Source organism: Periplaneta americana, chromosome 9 (assembly GCF_040183065.1).
Source record: "Periplaneta americana isolate PAMFEO1 chromosome 9, P.americana_PAMFEO1_priV1, whole genome shotgun sequence".
Classification (NCBI taxonomy): Eukaryota; Metazoa; Arthropoda; class Insecta; order Blattodea; family Blattidae; genus Periplaneta; species Periplaneta americana.
In genome coordinates, this window is record NC_091125.1 from 137,160,284 (window position 1) to 137,174,287 (window position 14,004).

General features: G+C 33.3%; 1 protein-coding gene across 2 annotated transcripts in view; it reads right to left on the reverse strand.

Moving 5' to 3' along the window:
- LOC138706544 (polyhomeotic-like protein 1) overlaps nucleotides 1–14,004 on the reverse strand; it is a 366,549-nt gene that overhangs the window by 76,462 nt on the left and 276,083 nt on the right. The window lies entirely within an intron of this gene.

The window sequence follows — 14,004 nt, forward strand, 5'->3', positions numbered from 1 at the left end:
GTGGAAATGGTGGTGGTGGTGGTGGTGGTGGTGGTGGTGGTGGTGGTGGTGGTGGTGGTGGTGGTGGTGGTGATGACGATGACTATCTCGATAAAGACAACTACTACTGGTACTACCGAAATCCCAGTGGAATTTGAAGTGGACAAAGACGTTGTTTAGTGATATGTTTTCACGAAGCACTTTTGTTTCTTTTACCAGAATTCTATCATTGATATATTAATCATCACAATCTAATAATATTATGTATAATCACCTCTCACAGTCCACCAAGGACGATAATAAAGCAACAAAGAGCTCTACAATTACATTACGTCACTTCTTGAGGGGGGGGATACATGGGTCAATTTCAAATCAAGTTCTAGCCATTGGGAATAAAGAATTTTGAAAGCACTGGTTTCAGTATTTCTTTCATTTATATACATGGATCACTCGAAAATTAGTGGCAACACTTTAATTAAATTACAAACTAATTTATTCATAATTGATATAATTACAGTGTTTAAAAGAAACCTTCTCCAGTATCACGCACCCATCACCACACCTCCCGAAGGCATCGGTTGCCATCCACAGCATCACTTTGCTCTAAGCTTCTAAATGACTGCTCTACAGCTGTCTATTTCTTAAGTGTACCCCTCTCAGCGGTTCTTTTATTTTTGGGGAAAGGTCGTAGTCACAGGAACTCAATATCCAGAAAATGCAGAAGATGCCCTAAGATTTCCCAGTTCCACCTGTTGAGTAAATTAATCATTTAGGCAGCCACGTGATATCGAGCACCATCATGAAGCACAATGGGATGAATATTCAATATCCATGCTTCTGGAGCATTGCTAGTCATAAATAGTGTTCCAAAAAGTAACTGTAATATACAGCAATCCAGAGTTGTGCTTGGGCGTATGTTCGATTATCTAATTGGGTTTTTTTCCGAGGTTTTCCCCAACCATAAGCCAAATGTCAGGTAATCTATGGTGAATTCTCGGTCTCATCTCTCATCTAGCTATCACCAATCCCATTGATGCTAGATAACCTCGTAGCATCATTAAATAGCCAAGTAAAAACATATATATGCAGCATCCACGAGCATTTCAACTGGAACAGAATGAGTGATTAACACATCTTCACAATAGCACGTTATGCAACGAGCCTATAATGGTAGTAATTAAGATGCGAGTATGTTTATGAAGCGAGCACAAGCGAGTTTCATAATTTTCATACGAGCGTCTTAATTACCATTATAGTCAAGTTTCATACGACTTCTTATGCTCGACCATATTTCTAACTTGAAATTATTCATAAGTATTCATGTTATTCTTATCTGACTGAGGAGCAGAAATGACCTTGTGCAATACCTCGTAAATTGTGAGATGTGTGCAGACGCGAAAGTATTGATTTTTTCCGAGAAACAGATGTCGACATTGACCTTGACATTGAAAAACGAGATGACAAATTGAATTTATTTGAACATTATTTACAATTAACGCTAATAATTATAGTAAAAGAACTCACTTTATTTCAAATATAGGTGATTTATTGAGTTATTGTTGTCTTTCGATTGCATATCCGAGAATAATCGATACTTGCGCTTTCATATTGCTACAATGGTATTTTCTGATTGGTGGAACACCTGAACTTTAATGAATAGGTATACTTTAATGAGGTCCATTAAAGGGCTGCTACCAGGTGTATAATTACTACATTTCGGCATGGTCGAGCATAAACATAAATAATAAACATAATTTTGGGAAGGTTTTACTCTTATCTAGATTTTTTTGGCATTAGAGTGTTGCAGGTAACAGTCTTATTACTACAAACACTGCATATAGTGTAGAAATGAGATCATTATATCAGGCACCACTTCATCTCATACTACCAGCTTACTTTAGTCACCACTAAGAGAGCGAACATTAGCAGTGTTGCCACTAATTTTATGATAATAAAATTCTAATAGAAAAATTAACTATTTTGGTCCTTCAGAATCATACTGTTTCATTACTACAATTATTGACAAATGGACCGATATCAACATGAACACGTTTACTCAAAATGATCTCAGAAAGAAGCTTTGTCAATCATCTTGAATGACGATAATCTTACTTTTCGAATTTAAAAGAATGGGGAAAGAATTCCAGAGATATTCTATTATGAGGTTATCGAGATTAAAGACGAAAAAAATTTTGGAGTCCCGTTTTCCAGAGTAGTAGTGGTACAAAGTCCTTATAACTTTTACAATAAACAGGGCTGGAACAGTAATTCTGGAGTGCACAAAAAGCCAAGAGGCCAATGTACGTCAGATTTAAAATCTTGCATTCTCAATACCAATAATACTGATTATAATATAAATCTGTCATGTAACCATGTATGGAAGTTATAATGAAACAGATTTTTTTTTTTTTTAAACTGTGCTATAAGGTAAGAGTGAGAAATTGTCAAACTCTTGTCACTTTATACCCACGAAAATAGCACTTTTAATATAAACTGACTGCAGACAAAAACCAATCTGGAAGTCGTTGTGAAGAGAAACATCTTCCATCATGCCTAGAATCAAATTACCACCTTCCAGTTCAAATCCGTATGTTCAATAATGCCTCTCTATAGTATATTATTATTAACACCACATAAATGATAACAAATGTACAAAATGTTGTAATTCTAGTAACTGCATATTATCTCATTTTCTCCTTACTGATTAATATCAGTAGTTTTTTATTGGTGATTGTATATTTCACTTCTGGTAGTGTGGGAGAGAAGATCACATGGCCTTAACTCTACCAGAATAAATAAATAAAATGACATTTAAAAAAAACTTTTTTTTTTGTAATATTCATGTTGCCCACTTTTAGCCAATTGGCTAGAGCACCAGATTTCTATGCTGGAGAACTAGGTTCAAATACCTGTTATTCCAAGTGGAATTTGTGGTGGACGAAAACAGTGTTGGGACAGCTTTTATTGAATTACCCCTTTCATGTCATCATTCCACCTCATCTCCATACCACTATTATCGGTGTAGAGAGCAATGTCACTACTGTAACATGTCGTTTGTCAATTTGACCAACCCAATGAGTTTCAAGAAACTGTACAAAACCCACGAGATCAATCTGACACCAGTCTTCGGACATAATACAATGAATGGCTTAGATAAAAATCACAAGCTCTTAAATCTGATTCAATCAAGAAACTTTTTAAATGTTGGTATATGAAGATATATTTTTTTTCTCTCAAAATTGCACATTATACAAGTACTTTCTGCTACTGAATGTAACAGACTATGAATTTTCAAATTGAAGGATATTTGTTTCCTTTAATTTTTTTGTAAAAATTAAACCTTGGTAACAATGGTCAAATAATACAGTCAATTTATCTAAAAAATTGGAACAAACTGCATTTAAGGACTTAAAAAAAATAGTGGTTGCTAGAGAAGGACTCTGGGACAATGCCCTCCCCAAAGACATAATTTCTCAATGCTTCTTTTATGTTCACTTGTTTCAAGGGTTGCATTTCATTACATGAGTTGCAATAATATATTCAGAACATTTTCATGCAACTCATAATGTATGCTTGCTATGATGCTTGATGTTTCAATGATCGATAAACTATTAATTGCCACAAATTTTAATGAAACCACTGCATAACTTTTCTTTTACCAGCACAAGAGGCTGAGATGTCAAAATATTTGTATAATTCGTTCCATATACCTCTTAAGAAATCTCAAGCCAATGCACTGCAACGCAACCAAGCGAGCGAGTTAAAAATACAACCACCATCCACTACCCAAGCATCGGCAGCACAAGGTTTACACCTCCATTAATAAGCATACTTCGACACAGCACATATTTATCTATCTTTCACTTTACAATAGTTCATCAATAATGTCGTTCAGCAAATGTATTTTCGTTTCTGCATTTTATGACACTCTCCAAAAGTTCATAAAATGTTTAAGTTTCATTATTGCATTCATATTCATTATATATAAACCTGCCATAGGATGCCTTAAATGTTAGGAAAGTTATTGTAATGTCTGAATTCTTCTTCCTGTGTTTGTGTATGAAAAAAGTTTACAATTTCGGTACCCCAAAAAGTATTCATTCATAGTTTCCTGCCCAAGGGCAGGTCTTTTGCTGCAAACCCAGCATCCTCCAATCTTTCCTCATAGTCTCTGTAAACGATCAAAATAAAGTCTTCTTGAAAATGAAGATATATGTACTGTGTCTCTTGTTTCACACATTCCTTCAGTTCTTTCAATTACAACTTTCTTTTTCCCAGTAATTGTATGGTTACATGAAAGACTGTAGATTTGCCTAGAATTGCCATATTATGTTTCAAACAAGAATACTAACACCTTTAGAAATGTACGTAACATACAACTATCCAATTAAAGAGACTGAACTGGACTGCCAAGCATCAGGAGATGGTCTGACGTGTTGCATGGTCTTTATGTTGACCTATATTATGTAAGCGAACGCTCTGTATCTCTATAGTGCTGAGATAAAACAAAAAACAAAACACACACACGCATGTATATCTTCCAATATTGTTTACTTTTTCCAACAAAAATAAAAAGTACTTCGACATAACCTCCAAAAGATAGCCGACAGATAATGCAATTCACACTAATAATAATCAAACCCAGCATTCTCCAATCTTTCCTATTTTCTGCCTTTCTCTTAGTCTCCGCATATGATCCACATATCTTAATGTCGTCTATCATCTGATATCTTTTTCTGCCTAGAACTCTTCTCCCGTTCACCATTCCTTCCAATGAATCCTTCAGTAGACAATTTCTTCTCAGCCAGTGACTCAACCAATTCATTATTATATGTCATAATATTTGTTTAAAATTTTGATAAGTCATTTTGACAGAAATATATTCAATTAATCTAATATCATATTGACTTATCAGAATACCAACACAACATCCTTTAAGATTTATTTCCATATTCCAAAATTGGTCTGTCAAACATTTGTATAATCGTAATCTGGTTTGTTTGTGCACTAGATATGGTTTGAAAACTTCTAATATTATTTATGGTACTTGTTTACTTTAATAAATTTGAAGATTTTTATTGACATGTCAGCAGTGTTAATATAAGTCGGTAATAAAGTGATATAGCTCTTTGAAGAAAGATGACCTATTTATAAATCCAATACTGATAAGTACATAAATGTGTCTTAAATAAATACTACTGTTGATGCTATTAGGATGCAAGTGCCAATAAACGTGTGAAGTGAATGTCAGCAGAGATGGAGGATCCTATAACAATAAACAACGTTTGATACCAACTACCAACTAAAACCCTATTGATTTCACCCAATTTTTTTTCTTTGAGATGAATACGTACACCCTTTGACACGGAAACTGGTCACTGTTCAAAGGACTAAATCCCACCTCTGAATAGCTGAGGAATCATCGTATACACTGTGTTTACATGCGTGCATTTTACAAAGAAATATTCGAAGCCAGGTTTTTGTAATGAGAAGAAAGAGCTCCATCGCTAAGCCATAAAGACTTCGTAAGGAATATGTCGTTTCGTAATGTACAGCTACATTGCTGCTACTACTTGATTTCATCCTCGGACCTTGATACTTAATATTTCCCCATGAATCTCATGTGAACCCGAAGAACACTTAAATTACAACTACAAGAAAACGACCATTTTCCATGTCAAAGGGTGTACAACTCAGGGACACTGTTGATCTCAGAGCCAAGACAATTACAGCTCTCAAAGAAATTACAAGTCAGATATTAAATCACACATGGGAGGATTTATTCTCACTTTATAATATGTCATACACCCAATGATAGTCAAACTGAGATCTGATATGGACAAAGAGAATGAAATTCCCAACATTGTAGAGTATATTTGCAAACTACCGAACAATAAATAGCAACAGACTTAATTTTACAGCATTGTTATTTTACCCATACTAAAACGCATCACCCTGTATCTTGATTAAACCTACACTAAATGATAAAGTTGGGATAATATCAAAAAATTAGCAACTCCGAAATTAAAAATAATTAAATAAACATGGCATTCTAATAAATCATTTACTGGATAAGTAGAACTCATAACTGCACATACCAATAAACCAAATTACATTTTCTGTCTGATGAAATTTTACAAACACAGGAAGATATATCCGGTACCATCAACAGAAAATGTGCTGTGTGAAAGTAAACAAGCGAAGCTCACAGGCCCCAGATAAAAGAGGGCAAATAAAGAATCTGGATGTCCACATCACAATAGAATAGCATTCAAAACAACCCTCCAGCCCATTTTCTGTTTCTCCACAGCTACGTTAGGGAAGCAGGCAGGTATCAACAACATTCCAGTGCCTCTTACATTCTTATCAATGTTCTGCAATTTTTTTATGGGGCGTTCTTTCAATGCATTTTAAATCGCGTCAAAATTCACCACAAAATGTAAGTAGTAATATTACATAATATACAAGATGTTTCAAAAGTAACACATAACTGCAATTATAATTTAAGGATGGGATTTGGGACAAAAAAGGTTTGAAGTGTCCGAGCTTTTGTCCCAAATCCTCTCACTAAATTTTAATAATTAAAATTAGTGCAATTACTGTGTGTGTTACTTTTGAAAAACCCTGCATAAATGATGAATTTTGGGTAATGAACAACCGGTACCGGTATTTTTTTTTTTTTACTCTTCTCAGGATTTATTTCATGACCTTGATGTTGTCATATCCCTACACCCATTTGATCAAGTTCAAGAATACCTTTTACAGATATGGCTAGAAATTATTTCATACATATTAGGTCACTGAACACAACTTTACTACTACTACTTTACTGTATGATAAAGAATTGATAAATGGTGGAATGATGGAAAGAGAACTGATAATACCCAGAGAGAATCTACAAAATCATAATTTTTGTCCACCACAAGTTTCAACTTGGAATTGCCATATTGAAACTGAATACAGTAAAATCCCTTGTAACTGGCACTCAAATAACCAAAACAACGACACTTTGACTGGGCCAAAAAAAATATGTTCAAATCTGCCACATTGCCACAGTCTGGACCTTCAGTTTTGCCATGTTAGGAAGTTCGCATGACCTTTTGTTTTCAGTGGATACTGGAACCCAACATTAGTGTTTTATTTGTATTGTGTGATGTGTTTTAATAAGGAAAATCCACACAATTTTTATATTTATTTAGTTAAGTTCTGGCCGTGTTGCCACATTAGGAAGTTTGCATGAATTTTAATTTTCAGTGAATAATCTAACCTTGAATTAGTATATTATTTGTGTTGTGTGATGTGTTTTAATAAGGAAAATCCACACAGTTTTTATGTTTATTTAGTTATGTTCGGGCCGTAAGTGTTGCCACATTAGGAAGTTTGCATGAATTTTAATTTTCAGTGAATATTCTAACCTTGAATTAGTATATTATTTGTGTTGTGTGATGTGTTTTAATAAGGAAAATCCACACAGTTTTTATGTTTATTTAGTTATGTTCGGGCCGTAAGTGTTGCCACATTAGGAAGTTTGCATGAATTTTAAATTTTCAGTGAATATTCTAACCTTGAATTAGTGTATTATTTGTGTTGTGTGATGTGTTTTAATAAGGAAAATTCACACAGTTTTTATGTTTATTCAGTTATAAGCATGTGATAGAGAAATAAGCTTCACATAGATGCAGTTTCAACATTTTGCACCATGAAATATGAACTTTTTTTGTATATATATATATTGTATATATTGTATATATTGTATTTATTCAATTATACGGCAAAATCTTTTATCTGAAACTAACCTGGTCCCTTTGGTGCCGGTTAAGAGAAATTCTACTGTATGTATGAAAATTGACATTCTATTTGGCTAACAATAATATGCTGTTTTCGACTTTTAACCTATGACACGGGAACTTCAACAGTGGAACAATTAATTTATTTTATAATAATAAAAATTACGATGTTTCTTAAATTTTTCCCACTTAACCATTTACAAACTGCTCTGGTACATAGCTTTAAAAATTATAAACTCTTCAAAGTATTTACAATTTCTTATTATTCCTATTCATGTGGAAAGACTTGTACCACATACACTTCCATCACATCCAGACTTACACTATCACTGATGTTACCTATATTCATTCAGAAAGTGAAGAAAATTGAAGAGTTCAGATTGAGTAAACAAATTTTGTTGGTAACTGAATAGGATTATTTTTGTAATAAAAATGTCTTTTTCTTTGTAAAAATGTTAAATTCGCAGTATTTTGTTACGAGAATAAAACGTTCTATAAACAAATATTTTGCCAAAATACTGTAACAAATTTTATAACCTAAGTAAAATTAAAAGTTCTTCACAAACTTATAAATAATTTAATAGAACTGATACGAGCTTTATCATTAAAGTTTGTATATATTAATGCTACCTCACATCCCTAGTGCCAGGAACTGGTCGCCTGTACAGGTTGAAGCCTTATCTCCTGCCACCCTGTGGGCCTTAATGCTAAATTGTAACTCTGAAATTAAATATTATGTTCATATACTACTTTCTCCAATGTCACTCATGTAGTCGCAATGCGAAAGGACAGGGAACCTTTCAATTTGCAGATTCAGAATTCAAGGCGTCTCTCCTGCCGGTCTTCACCTGCCTTGTCATCGAACAACAGATGACAGAGTCTTCTCGACTCCTGCTGCACTGCGAAATGACACAGTTCATTTCAATGTGAAGATTTACAACAGCCATCTCCTCCTCGCCCCGTCCCGTGATCATTTTGATCACATTTCCATCCCCCTCACGTATAAGAGGTTACGTCCATTTTCGGTTTTCCCCTTCAAAATTTTCTAGAGCTCCTTCAGTGGAGCAGCGTAACCCGGAGTGAGACTAGTGGCCAACAGGCTTGGAGCTCACATATGTAGTTTCTTGCAGCCCCAAACCCCTTGCAAGGAGGCGTTTTGCGTATCTTTTAAATTTGTCCTCCCAATTCACCTCTTTCAATTCAATTAAAAAAATTCCTGTTAGGAGTTCAGATGAAATTTTAATTCTTGCAAAAGTATCTAAAAACAGTAAAAGAAAAACCATAACGAACAAGACAAACGAACATCACTGTGCAATAGAATGCAATCTTTAGAAGGAACACTCAAAAGACAGGAAATAATATTGATTCAATGTCAAAATCGAAATAAAGCTGAATGAATGACTGGGTTTCAAAGAGAATAATATTGTTTAGAGAAGATACAATAGTTCAAGCATAAGATCTTGATCATACTCAACTCCCTCATCCTCCCTAACCCAACATGATAAATTACAACTACGACATTTTAAAACAAAATATTGACATATACATTTTTCAACATAGCCGCTAAGGTGGTCTAGTGGCTACAGCACTGAACTTATAATCCTGTGGACCCGGGTTCGATCCCCTCGATTTATAACCTGGTCCAGGTAACACAGAGATTTTCTCTGGGAGCTCTGGTTACCCTGTCGCATCCCAACAAATCTCCATCTCATTTCATCATAGGTGTAATGTAGACCAGCCTTCTAAGGCGCAAGCTGGCCAAAAACTCTGTTGGTAAATTGGTCTACATAATTCTACTGTGTAGAAGTAAGTGAATATACAACAAGATTAAAACATTACTGTATTAAAACTAGGCTATGTGAGCCATAATCAAAGATATTAATTTTAATTTAGTATGTAATAACTTTTAATATCTTTGATTATGGCTCACATAGCCTAGTTTTAATACAGTAATGTTTTAATCTTGTTGTATATTCACTTACTTCTACAGAGATCCATGTTAATTGGTTTATTTATTTGTATCACATACACATGTACCACCTTCATGTACATAGGCATAAACTTTTCTGAAGATGGCTTAATTAAGCCGAAAACGTTTAAAACCAAATAAATGTAACAAATTATTGTAAACTAATAAATTTGTTAAATAGATAAGCATTGACGGTTCCTGATAAAACTTCCATTGTTAATGTATCAGCTTACCGGCCCTTATCATGCCTTTCAAATTTGTATTTGTAGTACTATTAAGATTTTTTGACATGTTCTATATTCTAGCTGAGGAGCAGTGTACGAATACCGTGAAATGTAAATAAATACAATACAATAGCTACTTTTTTATCTTTCATTCATTAATAAATTTGTTTTCTTATCTTTTTTCGTCAGCAATGTAAAGGAAGAAAGTTAGCAAATGATGATTTGTGGATTAAAATGTGAAGACCATATGCGAAAACAGTAAGCTATATACAAAACTTGCTTGGGGGCACTGGAATGCTTGAGGACGGAGGATGGCAACTATATGAATGGGTGGGTAACCTGTGCTGCCGAGCCCGGTATGATCGCATGTCCGGCAGCTGCCGTCAGTTTGGCCTGCATCATAGGAGATCCGCTTGCACTGCCACCTGGTTTGGTAGCAGTAGTCGCCGTGAATTGAAAACTCGCCAAGCTGCCCAAACTCTGTGTTGGCAATCAAAGGGGATATCAATATCTCAAGAAGACACAAGTTCTTCTTGATCAGTTCTCAATTTGACTGCAATTCTGTTCTTTCCATTGCACTTAACACTCGAGTATTTCGATCACGTTTATATTTCGCATATAAATAATTAATCATGGCCTAAAAACAATTAATTCATTAATTACCTTTGTACAATTATAATCTACAACTTCAGGTCTACATTGAAATCAAAACAGCTTTCCTTCACATTCCTTGGCCTTCAATCTTTCTACCATGGAACCATTTGGGTATACTTGTCGAAAATTCAAATATTTCCTATAATGTATATAGGTGTGGGTGAACAAAGCAAGCCAAATGTTCATCCAGTAGTTAAAAATTTTTTCTCATCACTCACACTATGCATGTGTATTATTGTTCTTATGTAAGAAGGACTCAAGACAAATGAACGTGAAGGAAAGTTATAAAACATGTGAATACTAAAAACAAACGCATGTTATAAACACATAAAAAACAAACATCACACAACAGTATAGATTTAAGTATTTTAAATATGTGAAAGACTTAGTAATACAACAGGAAAATTTCTTTCCAGCATTCACTATATACGTAACTCATTGCAACTGATCCAATGATTACCTCCCATAAATCATATTTAACCATCTGTATCTTCAAACGTATATTGAAGCTTCCCATATTAAATACAAACATATTGTTTAAAAAAAAACTTATACAATGATATGAATTCAACACCAAAAGGCTTTCTAAATATGTCTCTCTATGATCACCTCCACAAACAATCATCACAATCACAATCTACTGAGACTAATTCATTGCTTAGCATCCTTTCATAAAATTACATTTTAGCATAACTTTATCTTCAAATGTATACTTAAATCTTACAGAAGGACAGACTAGTTTGAACAGCAAAATTTGCTAAAATGCTCTTTATAATAAGAAAAAAACTAATCCCTGAATATTCTTTACCCATTATTATGATAAAATAATATGATACCCACTAAGTCATCAATATACGTTCGAAAATACATATTAATATTTACTATATTAATTATAAAATAACAAAATTATTCTTTTATATTTTCAAGTTTCTTGTCATTTACTGTAACAAGCATCTTTTAATTTAATTCAAAACTCGCCATGTGTTAAGATTTAAAACAACAAGAAAACCCAAGTGAAGTTAAAGGTTCAATAAAAATAATTGTATGCTTATTTTCTTATATTTATAGTTATAATTAATTCACTTTATTTCCTTTATAGTAGGGTAATACGTGTTTGGAACCATCACAATACTTTAATGAAAATAGTTGAGTACACTGCGTAAGTTTAAAAGGCTTATCATAGAGACATAGCACACAATTCAACAACTATTTAAATGTTGTTATTTCCAAGATGAACATTCCATTCTAAGACATATTCAGAAATGCTTAACATCTCATGTAGTATCCTTAACAGGAACATTAATATATACTTAATTTGATTAACATTCTTTGTAAGCATAAAATAATACACTAATTACTGTTACCCTAAAAAAGTGTAAACACGTATCTAATATGTTATTTAAAAGAAATACACGTTCTAAACACTGTACAGACCCAGAAACAAAATTTCTGGGTTGGTACACCAAATGTGACATTTTTATATGATTATGTTGGCTTACACAGCAATCTAAATAAGAATGTAATTTACAAGATATTAATTCCAAACATAAACAAATAACTAAATGTGATATATAAAAGCTGCCTGAAGTAAATTTGCAATGATGCAGCCTTTTTTCTCTATAAATTTTCGTCTAAAATGTGTGTTTATTTTATGACTGATAAAGACAATACATCCCAAAATAAATGCAAATACGAGAGTAATTAAAAAAGTAAGGATTAATTTTTTTCTATGTTCTATTTTTATGACAGGTAAATGCAGTTTGGTGAAACAATAACGCACAATATGGAGGTATAATTAAGTAGGAAAGTTACGATAATCGTATCATGCAACAGATCACAGGAAAACCTTGGGTCAGAAAATAGCATTACTAACATGGTCACGCTCAACCCCGTATTTCGTAGTGCTATGCCCATGGGCCCGAAAAAAATTGTGCGTCCCCCTCCCACCAGCTAACTTACGCAAAATGTAAAAAAAAAAAAAAAAAAAAAAAAAAAGTAATGTAACAATTTATGATAATATGCTATTACCTAAAGCAGGCGCAGTAAGATGTGAAAATTTATTTTCTGTTCGATTTTTTATTTTATTTTCTCAAAATTTTGACACCCCTACGAATTTGCCACTCTGGGCCTGGCCACACCTTTCAGATATTGCACCAGAGGAGCAGCACTCTATCAAAGTTCCATGGATTGACTCTGTCTCTCTAACCATAGAAGTAAATTTCTCCTCTATCCTCTGTGGTGCATGGTAATATTAAAACTATGTTTTGCAACATGTTTGCTACAGTTTCTTACATAGTATCAATGACTTGCTTGATATCTTTAACAATGCGTTAGTTTCACCAGGTTGCTTTTATCCATCTTAAAGATAGAATATACAAAATGTTTCACAGAAGTGTAAAATCTTTAGACATATAATACAGACGTCAAAATAAGACTAAAAGTCGTAGTAATACTTTTTCTGAGAATTTTTACTCCATACTGATAGTTACAATGCAATTGAACATTAGCAAATAATAATAATAATAATAATAATAATAATAATAATAATAATAATAATAATAATAATAATGTTAGTCTTGAACATTGTAATTGGGCTTTGCACGTTATGTTCAATAACAAATAAATAAATAAAAATGTAAAAATAGCTTCTAGTTTATACATTTTGCACCTACACATTTCAGTCATCAAGTACAAATCCAAATAAATACATAGATCGTGGAATAGCAATTGATCGACTATCAGATCACTAAACTTGAATCTATGCCAATGCCTAGGACCCGGAAGTTCATGTATTTGCAATACTTTTTCCTGGAGGGTATAACTATATGCTTACACATTATCTACATGAATTATGAATTTTTATGTTTATTAAGCTTGTTTTCATTTTTATAAATGTATAATAAGACCTATACAGCATATTTATAAAATTTACAAGATTTTTTCCTCAAAAGCGCAAATAGCATAGAGTTGCATGGGAGAGGGTTAATTCATTGGATTTGTGTGATGCTTCATTTATTGATACAGCTCAAAATATACTGACAAATAATGAGTTGGAAGGGAAACTTGTATTTATATTGCTTATTTTTCTCGTTTACCAAAAGCAATCACATCATTGGAAATTGTTGGCATTCCCTTATATGTGTCACTAGCCGCTTTTTAAGAAACAAAATCTAATCTGAGTTCTGTTCCTGTCAGTGCAGAGCAAGAAGAAAGGAAAAGTGACTAACATTATTTTTAAATATTCTAGATACCAACACAGTTGTTCGATAATCCAGACACTTTCGAAGGAAAATCCTTCATTGCACCAAATGATTACTCTCTGTCTGTGGAAAAATGAACACCCTTTAAATAAGCCGCAATAATCTCATGTGATGTGGGAAGAAGTTTCCAC